Source organism: Petaurus breviceps, unplaced genomic scaffold (genome assembly GCF_028583685.1).
Source record: "Petaurus breviceps papuanus isolate PSGF00001 unplaced genomic scaffold, PetGlider_PUasm1.0 64, whole genome shotgun sequence".
Lineage (NCBI taxonomy): Eukaryota > Metazoa > Chordata > Mammalia > Diprotodontia > Petauridae > Petaurus > Petaurus breviceps.
In genome coordinates, this window is record NW_027186428.1 from 2,155,996 (window position 1) to 2,176,632 (window position 20,637).

Consider the following 20,637-nt stretch of genomic DNA (forward strand, 5'->3'; position numbering starts at 1 on the left):
ACTAAGGTGGGGAGGGTGCCATTCAGTGGGGAAATGGTAGAATAAGTTGTGGTATATGTATATATGCATACACACATTTACATATATATGATGAAATGCTGTTGTGCTATAGGAAATGAAGGGGATGGTTTTATTGGGGGGGATGGATTTTTTTGGTAAATTTTTAAAATTCACTTCAAATTTAAATACAAAATGAGGAAAGAAAAAAAGGACATTGCCATATACATAGCAGAACATAACAGAGGATTCAATATAAAATAATAAATTTTCATTTCAAGAAAACCTATATAATAAATACTATATATTGTTTTGTTTTCAAAGCTACCCAGTTTTTCTTTGCTTCCTTGTAGGTTTTCTTTTGTTTTCTGCTGTGCACTTTTTACTTTTTTTTCCCCCTCCCTCCTGTTTCTCCTCCCCACCCCGAAAGCTACAAATAATGAGAGATATACATATACATGTATATCTATAAACATACACATATATACACTCATACACATATAAGACCATACTATGCCTATTTCCACTTGGCATCTCTTTCTCTGAAGGTAGAGAGCATCTTTCTTCATAAGTCCAAGTCTTTCCATGATTTTCTAAATCAAACAGTTCATCGTTTCCACCACAGCAATATTCCAACCCAATCACATCCTATCTGAGAGACTGTCTTTGAAAGTCTCCCCCTCCCCCCCAACTCTCTGTATTCTTTCTATTCTTGGCTATGTTGGTTTTATTTATACTAGAAATTTTTAATTTAAAATAACAGAAATTCCATTTTACACTTCAACAATGCTCTCACCTTGTACTATAGTTTGAGGTCTCATACTGCTGAATCTACTTCCTTTACTTTTTTCCCTGGCTTCTTTGAAATTCCTGACCTTTTGTTCTTCCAAATGAACTCTGTTATTTTTTCTAACTCAGTAAGATAATTTTTTTTTTTAGTAATTTAGTTGAGATGTCATTGAATAAATAGATTAGTTAAGTGAAATTGTCATTTTTTTATTCTACTTTACCTACCCATAAACAATAAATGGCCATGGCTACTATGGGAATTTGTTTGGCTTGACTATACATATTTTAAAAGTCTTTGTTTTTCTTGCTTTCTCAATGAGTAGGGGAGGGGAAAAATTTGGAAATGAAAATAAAATTACATTAAAAAAAAAAAAGAACCACACGTAGCAATACTCCAGACACACCCTCCCAGAGTAAGGCTTAATACATTCCTCCTCAGGATTCTAGGGGTAACCCTGAGAAGCAGTAAGGTAACTTTTCCTAATGTCATCAGCTCAAGTCCCTATTTCAGAGTGGCCCTCTCACTGTTAGCCTACCAATTATTAGTAGTTCCAACTAACTAATTATCATCAACCAGTTTTTACCAAGGGATATTTACCTGAAAATAGTAAAAAAAAAAAAAGTATCTCCCCTCAACAAGAGACACAATCTCCCTTATTACCTACCACCTTCGTCCCTGAGGAGAGTGGGTCAGACTTAACATAATTTCTACATAGTATTTGCCCCACCAAGTTTACTTCCAAATAGGGCATAGACAAGAGGTGGATGACACCATGTTTCTCTCACCAGAATGTAGCCAAATCTATAGCAAAGCACTGACTGACCAGTACCTTCTGAATGCACCCCACTTCTAGCTAAGAAACCAATCAACAGTCAACCATTCATTATGTGATTAGCAGAATAAAACCAGCTACAGAATATCTGTGCATGCTCCAAACCAGGGAGTAGCAAGTCACTGTGCCCTTCCAAAAGCAGGCTCCCCATCTGCTTCTACCTGGGTTTTCTTTACCTCTCTCTGCTTCCCACCCCCCACCCCATATCCTGTAACACATGTATCTTGGGGGTGGAACCAAGATGGCAGAGGAAAAGCAGGAACACATGTATCTTGTGTTCAGGTTGTTAACACGTCTCCTTTTACCCTACCAGAATATATCTTGGAAAATATCAACTCTTTTGGAGAAAAGCTTTTCATGTTCATCGTTGTTATAGGAGTTGTCCATTAGGACATGCACACTCATGATATACGGACACTATTGGCATGAAACAGTTCGCCACCATTAAATATGGTGAAAACGCTATCCCAAAACTGTGTGTTTTGAAGCTGGAAAAAGTTTAGAGCTTCCTATGCAAAGGCTGTCAGCCAGTATAACACCAAAAAGTGTTCTCAGGAACTCAAGATTTTATTGCTGTTTGCTAATAACATTTTCCACAAAATAGCTTTTCCCTCAAATTATATGTCTTTCTAGGATACATGAAGATGAATGTTGTCAGTACTCATCAAAGGAGAGCTCAGCAGCCATAAGGGACTGTTTTAACCCTATTTATGAAACTTTTCAAACACGGGAAATATGTGGTTTTGCTTGAGTGTACTTGATACAAATACTGTGTTTTTATTTTTTGTGTGTTTTCTTGGGGGCAGGGGAGGAAAAGAGAGGACCTAATGACAGAGTTGCCTAAAAAAAGAAAAGAAAGAAAAGTGGGTCATTACAGCATTTTTTAAAATGCTCAGGGAGCAGAAGAAAGTAGTATGTTGAATTTATTATACATGTAACAAGGGCCTGGCAGATGGCACAGACCCCATCAGCTTACTCAGCTGAAGCAACCTCTCAACAGGGAGCACATTGAAGAGATGGTTTCTGAGAGAAACAAGTAAAGGAAGTGCCCTGGAGAGACTGTGGAGCATTCATAGATATTTTCTAACAGTCTCCAGTTAGCCTCATCTTGCAGTGAAGAAGAGCTTTCTAATTGACTGCAGTGGCATTCAAAAGGGGCTATCAACATCAATTACTGTATCTTTGGTTTTATTCACTCATTGGCCTCCATTCAGTCACTTCTTCACTCATAGTGTCTGGTGAAAGATCACGCTCAGGATAAGGAAAGAAATCTTCGGGTTCTCTCCCGCTCTGAGTCCACCTAGTACCCAAGAAATGAGCTTCAGTCTTTGGCCTTTTCATCTGTTCCTTTTCCATTTTAAATGAGTTCCAAATGTCATCATGAGGGCCCTCCTCCAGAACCTGGGGTCAAGGACAGATGTAGCAGCTATCCCAGCATCAATACCCCAAGAAGAGGGGTGGCTAGGTGGTGTAGTGAATAGAGCACCAGCCCTGAAGTCAGGAGGACCTGAGTTCAAATCCGGCCTCAGACACTTGACACAATTACTAGTGTGACTTTGGGCAAGTCACTTAACCCCAATTGCCCTCCAAAAAGCAAAAAAAAAAAAAAAATACATACCCCAAGAAGCAAGCTTCAGGAGCAACCTTCCAGATCCAATGCCAGCAAAAACTAAAGTAAGCTTCAGTCCAGGAGAAACAATATGCAATCTTGGTGGAACCAATGAGACTGAAGAGGTAAAGGGGAGAGTATAATCTAGAGGTATTAGGAAAAATGTTTATAAGATTTGTTCTTGTTGTATCTTTGAAGTAAACAGCCCCTTGTCAAGCCTTTGAAAAGTGTTAGGTGGCTAAATCAAACTGTGGTGCTAATTAGTGACCCCTAACAAGTAGGGATTTGAACTGATGGTGGTTAAGAACAGAAACACTCTAACACCTCAGAGCACCCTGGAACCTTGGAAGATATGCACCAAGTCTGGCCCCGAGAGAGGGGGGCCAGAGTACACTTGTTCCACATGAATTTTCTTAAAAAGATGACTGTACAGAGATGTGTAGTTTCACATATCTCTTTCTATTCTATTTTGGATATGGAAATGTCCTTTTTTATTTTTGGTGTTTATTAAATTCATGAAATGATTTTTCAACTTCTGTTCATCACAGACCACACATGATCTGTTTTTCAGCAGTTTGGTTCCTACCAGGCAACATCTTTCATCATGTAGAATTTCATTCTTCTGTAGGACTCTGTGCTGGCTCACACCCTGTGTAAAAGTCACACACAAAATCCTTGAAGCTATCTAAAATGACCTTTGTACTACTCCCAACTTTCAAAACAGTCTTGTCACCCAAAGTCTCATAACTGTATGATTTAGGGCTAGCTGGGATGAAGTCCATAATGTGTTCCCCTGACAGTAATTCACAGGCCATCTCTCTTAAGTAATTCCCTTTGTGGAGAGGGAGAACAGAAGAGGCAAGGGAGAGTCCCCACTCCTCTCCACTTTGGTACTGAAAAATCACAAAAATTTTCTTCATAAAGACAGTGTGCGTCTTTTGACAGAGCAATAACACTTCTAGGGCTATATCCCAAAGATATCATAAAATGGGAAAAAGACCCACATGTACAAAAATATTTATAGCAGCTCTTTTTTTGTGGTAGCCAACAACTGGAAATTTGAAGGGATGCCCATCAGATGCAGAATGACTAAACAAATTTTGGTATGTGAATGTATTGGGTTACTATTGTGCTATAAGAAATGATGAACAGGTGGACTTCAGAAAAACCTGGAAAGACTTATATGAACTGATGCTGTTATAGGAATGTAAATTTTTAAGATCTTCCCTGCCCCTAGGCTTAAGTGCTCCTGGAGCCTTTGGTAGGAGGCTTGTTTTTCACGAGATACTTTGTGATTGGGCAGTGGGTCAAGAAGGTTGTTGCATTCTCTGAGCCAGGAGAAGGCTATATAAGCCCTGATGTGAGGCTTTGCTTTGGGGCTCACTTTGAGAAGTGTTGTGTGATTTGACCAGATGAGGCTCTGGGCAGCTGTTGAAAGTCCCCCAGCTTTGAAAACCCAGATGTTGATGCTTCCCTCTCTGGTAATTGTGATTTGGTATGGATGTAATGGTTGGACAGTTTGGAGGCCTGTCTGCTTGATATGTTTTTCTGTTTTCTTGTAACTTCTGTCTGTATACTATGAAGCTCAGGGTGTTGACTTTTCCCCTGAACTAGGTAAACAATATATGTTTGATTGATTAAAGTAAGTTTGTTAACCCATTTTGAGTTGCTTTCCGGATGCTGGGGTGCTTGCTGCTACTGATGCTGAGTGAGGGGAGCAGAACCAGGAGAACATTATACACAGTAACAGCCACAGTGTGTGATGACTGATTTTGATATTCTTAGTCCTTCTAGGCAATGCAAGGACCTAAAACAATTCCAAAGGACTCATGATGGAAAATGCCATCCACATCCAGAGAAAGAAGTATGGAGTCTAAATGCAGAGAAAAGCAGATTATTTTCTTTTTTGTTTTGTTTTTCTTTCTCATGGTTTCTCCCATTCATTATAATTCTTCTATGCAATATGACTAAAGTGAAAATGTGTTTAATGGGAATGTATGTGTAGAGCCTATATCAAATTATATGTCATCTTGTGGAGGGAGGGGGAGAAAAATTAAAACTTATGGAAGTGAATGTTGACAACTAAAAATAAATTAATAAATTTTTTATAAAAAGACAATGTTCCTGTAAACAACCAAGCATGTTCTAAAGTTCCATTTGGACAGCAATATTGTATGATGATTAACAATGAATGACTTAGCTATTCTCAGCAATAAAATAATTCAAAACAATTCTGACAGATTTAGGATGAAAAAATAGTAACCACCTGCAGAGAAAGAACTGATAAGAGTCTGAATGCAGGCTGAAGCATACCTTTTTAACTCTGTCATTTTGGGGTGGGTTTTGGGGTATGAATTTTATTTTGCAATATGGTTACTAGGGAAATGTTATGTATGACTGTATATATATAATTTATATTCAATTACTTATGTTCTCAAAGAAAAAGGAGGGGAGGCAGAGAATTTGAAACTCAAAATTTTAAAAAATGAATGTTAAAATTTTTTGTTTACAAGTAATTGAGAAAAAACAAAATTAAAATTAAATGTAAAAAAAATAAAGTTCCAGTTGAAAACAGGTAAGATACAAAGTTGTTCAAGATTTTCTATACCATGTACAGTATTGAGCCTTCGTATATTTATAACCACAGCTGTGTCATCATCTATGAACTCACAAGATGAGACTTCCTAGGAAGATTTTTTAAAAGATACTTAAAAAGCTCTCGAGGTTTCCTCATGTGGGGGAGGTGTTGTGGTATTAGGAGATGCAGAGTAGTTAGTTTCTTAGAAAAACCTACCCCACAATGAATTTTAAAACAATTTTGAAATCTCCCTCTTGGCAGAGCTTACTAGGGTGCATTTGAGGTCGAGCTTTATGCTATGGTAGTCCTAGTTGTACTATATGTATGTATTATGTACTGGAATATGTACTATTTCCAGTTTCAGTGTCTTACACTGACTGGGAGGACCAGAAACTTCCTGAAGATAGAATTGCTAAAGAGATCTATGGAAATCTGTAAAAAATGACAGACTTCATCAATCTTGGGACTCTATCCTTTCCCCTTTTCCAGAGGGCATTCAATTCCCAAGTATACTAAGTCTCCATTAAAGATTTCTTGCCTTTCTAAGTAATATGAAGGTGAATGTTGAAAACAAGATGGAGGACTAGATATTTTCTTCTACTTTGCAACCTCTCCAAAATAGGAATTACGCATAACAATCAAGCAATTTCAGCTTTTCCCACTGTCTAGGACACTAAGAAACCAAACAAGTTTAAAAACGTGATGAACTAAAAACAGAGGCTAGTAATCCCTAAACTCTAAAAGCTTCCCCCTCTCCTCTGCCCACCACTCTCCATCAGCAGAGCTGCACAAGCTAACCATGGCCTGGTCATAGAATTCATCTCCATACCTCATCCCTTCTCTCAGTGCCATGGAAATCCAAAACGCAAAAGCTTGCTCAGTCAGAAAACTGAGGAATGGAGGGAACTAGGGCAAGACATGCATATGGGACAGTTTGACACCCTACTAAGCTTAAGATAAAGAGCCCAGGACCCATATTCAGCCAGTTCTGTCCCTGCAGAAGTGATGTTAGGTGAAAACCAAGGCTGATGAAGCATGAATTACCCAGCATAGAAAACTATGGTTTTGAGGTCCAACCCTCAGGGAAACCAAACTTAAAGGGAAAAGAGTCAGAAAGTAATAGGGGACTATAAAAAGAGGAAGAGAGACTGAAATTAAAAGGAAGAAAACTCAGATAAGCCAAAAGGGAGGATATTAATAACAAAAGGGATTATGCCCTCCAAATCAGGCAAAAAAAAGTTCAGACATGTATGAATAAGTATTGCATGACAAACGAAAATAAATATTTTATAAGGCAAAGGACCCTGTGGATTCCCAAGAAAACAGGATCTTCCTGAATAGTTTAAACGGGAAATGAATAATGAAAGCAGAATTTATGATCTTAATAGAAGAAATAATTGGCAGGATAGATAAACTTGAATCCATGGTGGCAAGTCTCCCTAAAGAAACAAAAAAGAAATTCATAGGGGATGCAAATATATAGAAATGTAGACCAATTTGGAATGAGAAGCAAAAAAGCAATAACAATAAAAGAAAAGAAAAGACAATTCCTTGTCTTCAAGCCTTCAGGCCTCTTGCTATTGTCTTTCCCCACAGGTGCCACACAATATAAGCCTCAGGTTACCACTCACCTACTGTGTTTCCCCGATAATAAGACCTATCCTGAAAATAAGCCCTCCCCTTACTGTGTAAGATTCCTCTAAAATAAGCCCTCCCCCGAAAATAAGCCCTATTGAGATTGCTACTGTAGTGAAGGTGATCCCCTGCGCTACACGCTACATTACGGTACCCTCTGTATGCACCGTCCCCCCCCCACCCGGGTGAAATGCATGCCGCACTCCGAGCTGCATCCAATCAGAGCTGCAGCAGTGAGCGCGTCATCTTGTTCTTCCCCAGTGATTTGCTTGCTGGCGCCATTGAGAGCAGTGCCGCGGAGGAGAGCTGAGGCAGGTCAACATAAGCCCTCCCCTGAAAATAAGCCCTCTGGTGTTTTTCTTTCCAAAAAAAATTAATAAGACAGTGTCTTATTATCGGGGAAACACGGTAGGATGGTAACACAAGAAAGGACACACCCCTTTGCAGATATACCTTTACTTTTGCTACCCTGAAGTATTTATTAACTCTGGATGTCTATGAATCCATGTGGTATAAAGGAAAGTTTAAAGAGTCAGATAGCTCCTGGATTCAAATCCTATATTTGATGTTTACAACTTATATGACCTTGAGCAAATCAATTAATCTCCTTTGGCCTGTTTTGTCATCTGTAAAATTAAGTGACTTAGCAAAATGATCTTTGAGTTCATTTCCCACTCTAAATCTATAAGCCTTGAAATCACTGTACTCAATCTCTGGATGACACGTAAGCACTTGATCTTGTTCACAAATTGATATAGGCTTATAAAATCATAATAGTACGATCCTTCCCTGTCTACACAACAGTGCCAATGGATAGCATCTGTGCAACTCCCAAAGAAGTTATCTAAGGCTCTAGGAAAACTAACTAGGTACAATCCCGCTAAGAGAATTTCAAGTGTAGAATAATCACTCAACATCTTTTCCCATTTATGTTCTAAATGATCATTACCAAAAAAAACCTCTAACACTTGAGATAGTATAATCTAACCAAGGTCTCATTACATAATTTCTACAAAATAATGTTGCTCAAAGGGTTCTTTCTCTTCCTTTCATCAATAGCAATGAAACTCAAAGGTAACCCTCACATACCAAGTCTAAGCAAAACTATGCAGAAAGTAAGGCGGCCCTATACATAAAATTTCCCCTCTGTAGTTCAAGTAAAGCCCCAAATTAATAATTCCACTGTGCAGAAATTCCTCTACAATTACTAGTACACATTAACCAACAAATAAATAACTGCTATAGAGAGTTGCTTTTTAAAAAAAATTATACTTTATTTTTTCCCAGTTACATGTAAAAACAATTTTTAACATTCATTTTTTAAAATTTCTGAGTTTCAAATTTTCTCTCCCTCCCTCACCTTCCCCATCCCCAAGACAGTAAGCTATATGACATAGGTTTTACATGTTCAATCATGCAAAACATATTACCATATTAGTCATGTTGTGAAAGACACTGACCCAAAGGGGGAAAAAACACGAAAAAAATACAGAAAGTGAAAAATATGTTTCAATCTGCATTCAGATTCCATCAGTTCTTTCTCTGGGAGTGGATAGCATTTTTCATCATGAGTCCTTTGGAACTCTCTTGGATTATTGTATTGCTGAGAAGAGCTAAGTCATTGATAGTTCATCATTGTACAATATTGCTGTTATTGTGTACAATATTTTCTTGATTCTGCTCACTTTACTTTGTATCAGTTCATATAAGTTGAGAGTTGTGTCTTATGCCGGTGTTAGCCAAGAGGTAGTACCAGTGCTATCTGATCCTCTGATAAAAAAAATTAAAACAATAGATCTGTAGTCATAACCATGTAGACAGACAAGCATAAGTCATTGGAAGGAGTGGCTGACATGACTGAGATGGTAAGTAGATGAGCCTGGTACTGAGCACAAGACAAAAAATGAAGGATCACACACTCCTGGTGAAACCATGAAGAGCAGTGTCAGGGATGCGCTCTTTTTGGCTTCGATTTGTCTCTTGACCAGGAATGGTCAAGACCAATATTCACTGATTAAAACAGGGAACCTGAGAGTAGAGACAGGCACAGTCAATGTACGGTACTCCAACACTTTTAACAAAAGTATACGGAATGTTTGACAACATCCCTAACATCAGTCTGAGATGGAATGTGTTTTTCGACTATGTGTGATGGTGGACATCTTATTAAACCATATCCACACATGAATAAGCTCTGGATCTGTTTAATCATTCTGGGTCATGCTACCTGATCCCCCTGGTGATAATGTCACCTGAGTTGGTGAAAATATCCTTTCACATTATGGTGATGACCTCAGAGTAGCAGTATATTAGCCTGTTTCTGAATAGGCATGCTCTGCTTACAATAATAATGAAATGCACATGAGAGATAAAACATTATCTTGTTTTTCTCATACCTATCATCTCATCATCCTATCATCTTATCAGATCCATAATATTTTAAATCTGTCAACGTAATCCTAATTCTGGAACATATTTAAGTTTGGGAAATGGCCCTTAACTACCTGGAAACCTCAGAGGCCAAATCTGGTGGAAGGTTGCGAGCTGAGAATTTTGACAGGTATTATTATTGCTCTTTAAGACAATGCAATTGTTTCATTTGAGTCCACAGAAACCCTGGGGTTTAGGTAGTATGAGTATCATTATCCCCATTTTATATGGCACACCAGCTCTTGGTTCACTCTCCCAACCCCAACAGATACTAGAAAGTCAAGTTCCCAGAGAATGGCTAACTATTTCTCCCCTCAAGGATCTAGAAGCAACCCTAAGGGACTGAGGGTTTCCTAGTAGGCCCCACTGATGTGCTTCCCAATATAATTTACTCAGTTAATGTCAATATCAATTAACCAATTAATAGCAATTAGCTTTTACAATGGGATATTTACTGAAAAGGTATATGTAAAATCATATTTAAAGAACTGCTTTAGTTCACCTAGAAATATGAAAAAAAAATATTTCTCCAGTCTAAAGTTCTTTCCATACTTACCTGAAAGGAAACTCTGGCAGAGATACTAGAGTGGTTTGCCATTTCCTTCTCTAGCTCATTTTACAGATGAGGAAACTGAGACAAATAGGGTTAAGTGATATGCTCAAGGTCATACAGCTTGCAAGTGTCTGAGGCTGGATTTGAACTCAAGATATCCTGACTCTAGGGCCAGCACTTTACCCAACTAGCTACGTCATAAATCTAATCCCCTCAAGAGATTGGATAATGTAGAATAGGATAAGGATTGGATAATGTAGGATGTGATCCTTATGAAGGGGAGATGAGGAGATAAAGTGGAAACTCTGGAGAAACAGATATTAAGAGATATTCCATTTAAAATAACTCTAGATGAAATAAATACCTAAGAGTACACCTGCCAAAACAAACCCAGGAACTATATAAACAAAATTATTTTTAAAAAAAACTTTTCATATAAATAAAGCCAGATTTAAATAACTGGAGAAATACTAATTTTTCATACGTAGGCAGGGCCGATATAATAAAAATGAAAAATTTACCTAAATTAGTCTGTATTTTCAATGCCATCCTAATTAAACTACCAAAAATTATTCTACCAAGTTAGAAAATATATTATCAAAATTCATTTGGAAGGGGGGCAACTAGTTGGCGCAGTGAGTAGAGCACTGTTCCTGGAGTCAGGAGGACCTGGGCTCAAGTCCAGCCTCAGGCACTTAACACACACAAAAAACTAGCCATGTGATCTTGGGCAAGTCACTTAACCCCAACTGCCCTCCAAAAAGCAAAAAAAAAAAAAAAATGGGGCAGCTAGGTGGCGCAGTGAGTAAAGAGCCGGCCCCGGAGTCAGGAGGACCCAAGTTCGGTTCCAGCATCAGACACTTAACACCCACACAAAAACAAACTAGCCCTGTAAACTTGGGCAAGTTACTTAACCCCGATTGACCTCCAAAAGGCCAAAAAAAATAAATTTCATTTGGAAGAACAAAAGGCAAAGAATATAAAAGGAACTAATGAAAAATGTAAAGGAAGGAGATTCAATAGCAGTAGCAGGTCTTAAACTATATTATAAGGCAGTAATTACCCAAACTATCTACAATACTGGCTAAGAGATAGAACAGTAGATCAGTGGAACAGAATAGACATATGATCAATGGCAGCAAATTACTATAGTAACCTTGTGTTTGACAAGTGTAAAAAACTTAAGTTTTTGGATCAGAATTCATTATTTGGTATAAATTGTTGAGAAAGCTGGAAAGCATTTTGGGCAAAATTTGGGAATATACCAATATTTTAAACCATTTACCAAGATAAGGTCAAAATGGATACATGACCTAGATATAAAGGGAGATAAAATACAAGAAAATATGGAGAGCATGGAACATATTACTTATCAGACTTATGGAGAGGCAATTTATTAAACGAGAGAGCATTGTTGAGTTGTAAAATGAATAATTTCAATTGCATTAAATTAAAAAAGGTTTGTACAAATAAAACCAACATAGCCAAGATCAGAATGAAAGTAGAAAAACTGGGAAAATGTTTATAGACAATTTCTCAGATTAAGTTTCATATCTCAAATATATAAAGAATTTGTCAAATTTATAAGAATATGAGTCATTCTTAATTGATAAATGGTCAGAGGATATGAATAGGCTATTTTCTAATGAAGAAATAAAAACACTTTATAGTAATGTAAAAAATGCTCTAAATCCTTACTGATTAGAGAAATGCAAACATCATTTTACACCTATCAGATTGGCTAAAATGACAGAAGTGGAAAGCGACAAATGTTGGAGGGGATATCGAAAAAATGAGACAATAATTCACTGTTGGTGGAATTGTGAACTGGTCTAATCATTTTGAAGAGCAATTAGGAATTGCCCAAAGAGTTACAAAACTGCCTATACCCCTTGACCCCACAACCATGCTATTAGGTCTGTTTCCCAAGATGATTAGGGAAAAAGTCAAGAAACTATATGTACTAAAATAGTTATAGCAGTTCTCTTTGTGGTGGCAAAGAACTGGAAATTGCAGAGATGTCAGTCAATTGGGGAATGGCTAAACAAGTTGTGGTATATGATTGTGATGGACTATACTACTGTACTATAAGAAATGAAGAGCTCGATGATTTTAGAAAAACATAGAAAGACTTGCATGAAATAATGATGAGTGAAACCAACAGAACCAAGACAATATTGTATACAGTAATAGTAATATTGTTGTAAAGAACAACTTTGAAGAACAAGGTCATTTTGACTATTATAAATACCCAAATTAACTATAAAAGACCTGTGAAGGTGCTATCTGCATCCAGAGAAAGAACTGATAATAGAACTATGTATAATATGAATTAAAAATATATATATATATATATAATATTTATATCTGATGGTAGCCATCTGAAGGGGGGGAAATAAAGTTACATGACTTTATTATATATTTTAAAAGAAAAGCAAGTTGTACATAACAGATTTGCAGTTTCATGTGTAATCTTTATTTCTATTCCATTTTGCTATGGAAATACTTGTTTTATTTCTTAAGTTCAGAATAAAAAATTGTTTTAACAAAAGAAAAATAAGTACTTACTGAATTTAATATTGAAAAGAACTGAATGGATAGGCTACTTTTACTTATAATATAAGCCTTTTTCTTTTGTCTTTTGAAATACCGTATTTCTGTCTTTCCTCCTTTTTTTTTATAATGGTAACTGCCAAGTCTTATGCTATCCTGACTGTGGTAAAATATACATTTTTTAAAAATTCATGACAAATCTATGTTATAGCTAGAGTAAAGTAAATCTCTTAAAAGGTTATTTTGTCATATTTTAAATACTGCATAGTGAATAAACACAAACTAATTATGTGAAAAAGTTTTGTAAAAAATAGAGATACAAATTTAAACAACTCTGAGATTTCACTTTGATCCCTATCAAATTGACAAGGATTATGAAAAACAACAAAATGCAATGCATTTTGCTATGCTAAACTATGACCAATAAGCATGCTATTCCTTTGCTGGTGAGATTATGAATTGTGGGAGGCTAGGTGGTACAGTGAATAGAGCACTGGCCCTGGAGTTAGGAGAACCTGAGATCAAATGTGACCTTAGATACTTAACACTTACTAGCCCTGTGTCCTTAGGCAAGTCACTTAACCCCAATTGCTCTGCCTTCTGCCCTCCAAAAAAGCACAAAAAAAATTGTGAATTGGTCTAACCATTTTTGGAAATATGGAAATATAGTTGTTACAAAAAGGTGCATGTTCTTTGATAAAGTACCCCAAGATTAGAACTGTACCCAAATGAGGTTAGTGACAGGGAAAGAAAAGATCTGGAAACTAAGTATGAATCAATTGAGAAATGACCAGAATGTAGTAAAATGTAAACTCCTTGAGGGAATGGACTGTCTCACATTTGTATCTATAGCCACAACCCCTATCATGGTAACTGATACATTTTAAACCTTTAATAAATGCTTGTTGATTTATTAATTGAAATACTATTATACCATAAGAAATAACAAATACGAAGAATTCAAAGAAATACAGGAAGACATGAAATAATGACAAGTGATGAAAAAGAGCCAAATTAACAATATACACAGAACACAATCATGTAGTTAAAGACAATAATGACAAGGTCATATTATACACAGTTAATTTAAAAATTAAAAAAAAGGGGGGGATGAGAAAAACAAGGTGGGGTTAGCAAGTGCCAAATAATTAAAATCACAAACATTTATAATGTCATTTTTTGATGGCTGAACAACAGAATAAGAAAATAAGAGAACCAAATATGCAAGTGGGCACATTTGGTTTTCTTGTTTTCTTATTCTCTTGCTCATGTACTGGAATGCCTACATTTGCCAATGAAATGTAAATTAAATTTATAAAGAAAATGCAGGAGTGACAGAGAAACAACAATCAAAATGACAAAAAAAATCTGACTTCAATTCCATTCAACATGTATTAATTGTCTATTATGTATAGAACACTTAACTAGGCACTGGGATTATGTATAGAACACTTAACTAGGCACTGGACCAAAACAAAATCAACAGTCTCTGCCCTCCCTCAAAGAGTTCACATTCTACTAAAAGTATACATCATGTGCACAGAAAACAATATTTAGAGTTATTTCAGGAAGAAGAGAAAACTAGGAGGTAGGTTAGTAAAATTAGTAAAGGCTCTATACAGGAAAAATGCTAGACCTAGGAGTCTGTATTTTTTGCTAGAGACAAAAGGTAGCCACAGATTTTTTTTTTTTTTACCAGGAGAGAGGTCAGACGTGTTTTAGGAGGATGGTGAGCCTACCCTATTGTTCTATTTACCATCCTTGTGACTTTCTGGACCAAAGCACTTTCCTGACCACTATTTCCCTTTATGTATTATCTCCACTTATTAGAACATAACCTCCTTGATACTGGGGACGCTCATTTTTTATTTTCCCAGTGTTTGGAAAATATAGCAAATGCTTAATTGCTTAACTGATGCTTTTACCATGCATTCCTAAAAGATACTGAGATTATCTAAATGAGAGAGGAAAGGGTAGTGGTGTTCTGAGCATACAGGAGAGAGACATAAGACATATTGTAGAGGTAGAATCGATAAAATCTGACAACTAATTAGAGGGGCAAGTGGGTAAGAATGAATAAAAGACAAGAAAGGGCATGATATCCAGGCTGCTAACCTTAGTGACTAGCACATTCCCATAAAAGAGGGAAGTTGGGAAGAAGTGTGGTAGGAGCGTGATAGTTATTCTGGAGGGGTGAGAATATGCTCACTCCAACATTAAGAGAAACCGCTTGGTCTACTGGCCCCTTTGCTGCTCAAAAGGGAAAAAATGCTATCAGAAGAACCTTGTTAAGCTGGATGGTTCCCCTGGGATGGCTGAACTCTTACGGCCTGTTCTAGGTTAACAGGTCTGATGATTGTGGGTGATTATGGAGGTGAAATAACTTTGATTTTCTTTTTTTTTTTAAACATCTGAAGTATTTTCTTGTGTAAGGATGGTTGATGTAAGAACCCATCTGAATCAAATATTAAACTAAGTATAAAGAACTTAGTTAATCAAGCTGGGAAGGCATTGAGTGAGATCAAATGATTACGTAAGAAGTGTGCTGAGAACAGTTGAGGAGACTCAGTCATGCCAAGTGGGGGTCAGTTCAAACTTCAGCATTCATGACAAGCCAGGAGAGCAGCTCCATCCAAGGTTCTAAGACAATGAGAAGGATGAGGCAGAAAAGCCCCTCAACATCTTACCCTATTATATTCCCTCTTGACCAGATGAAGAACCTGGAACTTTGAAGACAAGAGGAATTCCTTCTTCTATATAGTTCTGAAGTGTGTTTGAGGTACTCATCTCTCTACCCTCAGCCAGCTCAGTTCTAATTTAGGCTCAAAATTGAGATTCTGCCCCCCTAGGTTGGGAGTGGGTCAGGAAGGTCTTTGATCACCATTGTAGAAGCAGAAGGGCAAGTAACAAACTTGCGCAGATAGCATATCAAGTTAATTAATCTAGGGTACATGCCCTGAACTCAGGTAAGCCGATTTATATCCCAGGGTTCCCCCAAGCCTGTGCAGTGCCTCTGGAAAGAGCAATTTACATCCCGACTGAAAAAGCATTTTCAGAACAACTGGTACAACAATTTCAGAGTCCCATTTCTCTCCTCCATACACTTTAGATAAAGTTTTTCAGGCTTTAAAGTAAACCCAAATTGTTATAGCTAAACACAATTTCACTTACCTAAGAAATTTCATGGTTAGCTGTTCACCTAAATTCATAAGAAATATCACTTAAAAAAAACTAAGCTATTGGTATCCCTGAACGTTCTGAGATTTTGTGAGCAGAATGTATCTTGGCAAAACAATGAGTCAAGAATTTCTTCTGTAGACCTTTTATTGGGCCAGTGTAATTTTAAATACCTTTGCCTCAAGTTTTATGGAGTTTTTTTGACTCCAGAAAGCTATTCCACATACTTGCCAGACCCTGTTACAGTATTACATAGGACATCCTGGTGAAAATGGATTAATGTTGCCAAGGCAGCATAGAAATTCAGGAGAATTTTCTCACATTAGTTGTTTCCTCATCTCAATCAATGCCTGATGTGATATACTTTCTTCACCAATTGTCAAATTTAAGAGTGCTTTAAAGTTTTAAATCATCAAAATTATAAAATATGATATATATTGAAAATATCATGCTTTAAATAAAAAAAAAACATCAACATCCTTTTTTGGGGGGGAGGGGGGAAAGTAGGGCAATTGGGTTAAGTGACTTGCCCAAGGTCACACAGCTAGTAAGCATTAAGCATCTGAGGCTGAATTTGAACTCTGGTACTCCTGACCTCAGGGCCGGTGCTCTATTCACTGTGCCACCTAATCACCCTGAAAATATCAACAACCTTAACAAAAGCAGATTTTAAAATATCTCTAGGATATTTTAAAGTTCAAATCTACTTGACACAATCACTAGCCGTGTGACCTTGGGCAAGTCACTTAAACCCAATTGCCCTAAAAAAAAAGCCCCCCCCCCCCCAATCTCAAGATAATTCTTCAAATGTCACCTAGGTGGTCAGAACCAAAACTCTGGGCAAATGGAACAAATTCAATCTCGGGAGTTCATGTGGAATGTTTTTTCGCTTCTTTTTTCCTAATCTTTTGGCCTCCCACCCCACAGCTGGCTGTGGTATTAACCTGTAGCACCCTAGCAAGACTCTTGATAACAAGGCAGGGTTAAGCCTGGAAGTTCACTGAATAATTGTATTTTAATGTTATCTACTGACTCTGAAGAAGGCACCATTGAAAGAGTTTTGCACACTATAATGGTTGTTTCAGAGTGTAACAAATTGGGAAAGGTAATCAGTAGGGCAGGTGTTGTTGGAAATGCTGAGTAAGTTAGTTGACACCTTGTTTCCTAGAGAAATACCCAGAGTTGGGGCTACAGAGTAGCATGCTAGGTGTAGTTTTGCAGCATGGCCTAGGTTCCCCTTTCCTCTTTGTCTTTCCCTACTAAGAGGTGAAATTTTGTATCAGGTTCTCTATGCTCCACTGATGAAGCTTTTTTTCTCAGTACTGAATCAGGTTTGCTGCTAAGTTCACATAACTAAGCTATGCCCTTGTATTTGGCCTTTATACATAAACATGGACTCTATTCCTTGGAGAGGTGCCTGTGCCCCTCCAGGAAGTCACAAGCACTAAGAAACTAGGACAGCAGAAACTTCAGAGATTTCCTGAGGGAGAAGGCAGAGAGAGGAGGAACTATTACCAAACTATTGCCAAAGATATAAAAGGAAAGGATTGGCACAAGAGGAAGCCACAAAGGGAAGAAACAACTTAAGACCTCTCTGTCGGTGCTGTAAGTTTGCAACAACTATATGGGTCCCTGTGAAAGATGAGACTCCCCATAAAGAGAGACTGCTTGACTCAGTTCTTTTTCCAATGGGAGCAAGGGGATACTCCAGACCAGAAGGGTAATCTTAAGTACAAAATAACTGTATAGATTACTGGAGAAGATGAGGCTAACCACAGGAGGCAGTTTCTTTACTGTGGACTTGGGTACAAGTTCTTTCTACATTTTTTGTGTGTGCAATAAATTTATTCTGCATTCCACGCCTTGTTACCCTTAATGTTTGCAAAGGAATGCAGGACACCTTGATGAAAACTAAAATGAGCCAGATCTAGATCTTTTCAAGGAAATCCTGGGAAGGGTCATGAATTTAAAAAAGGACAATGTAAGTTCCTTAAGAGTGGAAACTGTCTTGTTTATGTCCTTGTATACCTAGCACTTTGCACATATTAAGTGTTTAGTAAATGCCTGCTAAAGTGAACTGTTAAAAACTCCCAAGATAGGCTGCTAGGCATACTGCATAGAGCACCTGCCTTAGAGTTGGGAAGACCTACATTCAAATCCTAACACACAACACATACACACACACACACACACACACAAACACGCGCGCCCTGGTCGTAAAAGACTGGATAAATCATTAATCTCTCAGTGTCCCCAGTCAATTCTCTTAAGACTATAAAATGTTGATTGAGTGCCAATACTCACATTAGCTGAGGGAATTTCCTCATAGAGTATTTTCTATGCCAATGAAATCACAAATCTAGTTCAAAAAGTGCAGAAAGACCAAAACTCCCAAACTGATCCCTAGGGTCAAATGAACACCTGGGTTACATAACTATCTTTCATTCAAATTCAACTGACTTCAAATAACCCCAGACATTGACCTGCCTCTCTTCACACTGTATGATCTTTCAGTATTCAGGCTACAAAAGAAATATACTACAGTACAGCCTCCAGTTCAAAAGGTATACTGTATTATTCCTCTCTTAAAAGAGTGTTTCTATAAACAAAAGTTAGTCAGATCTTTTGGAAGAACAGAAGATAACTTTTGGTGGGGAAAAGCTGTTGACCTCTAGTTTCTCACTCTCCTTACTGAAGTTTAAAATTCAGGTTTCGTTTTAGGCAGATAGAAAAAATAACTCATGGTGGGGCAGAGGCAGAAAAGGAAGAATATCAGGATTCTTAATTTGAAGTCCAATATCCTTTAAAAAAACTGTTTTTCAAAATAATTGGTTTCCTTTATAACCCTAGTATTTTAATATATTTAAATACATTTTAAAACATTATTCCGAAAAAGTGTGCATAGGCTTCACCAGACTGCCAAAGGGGTTCATTACACACAAAAAAAGGTCAAAAGCCCAGATCTGGAAAAAGGCAAAACCAGAATGGCAACATTAACAGGTCTACTTTCCTGCCTCTTTACCTTGGTTCTTGGCATTCCTTATTTTATCCTTCAAAACCCAACTCAAATTCACTCCCTAGGCCCCTTGTGACACCTTTTCTACCTCTCTAAGCACTCATCATGTGTTATATACTGTCGTTACCGAGGCCCGTTTTGTTTCTCTATTAGACAGTAAACTCCACGAGGTATATATGATCGACCTTATTTTCCCTAATAGCACAGCTGGATGTACACAGAAGACCCTAAATACATTGTTGAAATATTTCTCGAAATTCCCCCTCTAGCCTGCTAGCTTCCTTGTGTTTGAGGAATAAAAGTTAGCTTCTGCGAGGAAAAGCTGACCATCTCCCATTTCAAATTCCGGGCTAGATTCAGATTTCACCTTGGAAAGATGAGAGGCAGTGTGGTGTAATGGAAAAATCTCTGGAAAAACCCAGAAATAAAATGACAATTTTTTTTCAAACTACTACTTTTAGACAGAGGAAACACACGGGCCTGTTGAACTCAGCAGAGTACATGCTTTGCCTGGGGTTAAAGAAAATTTACTTTTTTTTTTTTTAACAACTTCTCTCTGAGGAAACCTCATTAAGTACCAGAGGGAGTAACCATAATGATAGAGCAGCTTGGCTTTTTTTTTCTTCCCGCATTAGAACTTTGTAGTCGCTAACTACCTACACGTGCTGTGGGGCGGTGTGCCTCAAATGCCCACTTCAGTCAGGTTGAGTCACCCTTAGGTAGCTCTCAGAGGCAACAACCAAGACTCGCACATAGACGCGCAAAGGAAGCCACCTCCGCGTCCCCGGCGCTGACCCCTTGACCTCAGGACGGAGGCGCCTGCGCAGTGGCAGGAAAGGCGCGCGCCAGGGTTACCCCCTGGAGGTGAAAGCGCGAGAACTGAAGAACCCCGCTGGCCCGGTACTGGGGGCCGGGTAACGTAACCCACACCATCATGTAACGACAAACCCCATCCCCAAGAAGCGAGCCAGGGCGCCAGAAAGGCGGGGGTTGGGGGGGTGGAGACGGGAAGGAAAGCCAACCGCCATTTTCCTCCCGCTTCGAGAACGAAACGGACACGCGCGCGCCCCGGCAATCCTCGGGACCTCCTAATACCCCAACCCCTCCAGCTTCCGGCGGGTGTCGCGAGACTGCACGCCTAGAAATCTCGAGCTGTCTTCGTCGAGCTGTACCTTAGGGCTGCTGGTTTGGTCGAGGGGTGGGTGTGGAGAAGGGGAAGAGAGAAGACAGGGAAAGGCGACAGACCTTGATTGACACGACACAGCCGCTAATGGTGTGCAGACTCAAAGGGCTCACGGACCAATTGGCTGGGACGGGCGGGGGCGGAGCTTTGGGGAGGAGGGGGAAGGGACGTGAAGCAGAGGCGGGTAGGAGACTGTGATTGACTCGAGGTTTTAGCCAGTGGTGCGTGAGTTCGAGTGGCTCATCGGCCAATAGGTTGGGACTCTCCTCAAGGGCGGGTATGAA

General features: G+C 38.3%; 1 long non-coding RNA gene across 1 annotated transcript in view; it reads right to left on the reverse strand.

The window, feature by feature from the left end:
• The window catches only part of LOC138173725 (uncharacterized), a 107,801-nt gene extending 87,180 nt beyond the window's left edge, over positions 1–20,621 (reverse strand). Inside the window, exon 1 of the long non-coding RNA XR_011171495.1 lies at positions 20,416–20,621. This is a non-coding gene — a long non-coding RNA (uncharacterized lncRNA). The remainder of the gene's footprint in view (positions 1–20,415) is intronic.
• Between the last annotated feature and the right edge of the window lie 16 nt (positions 20,622–20,637).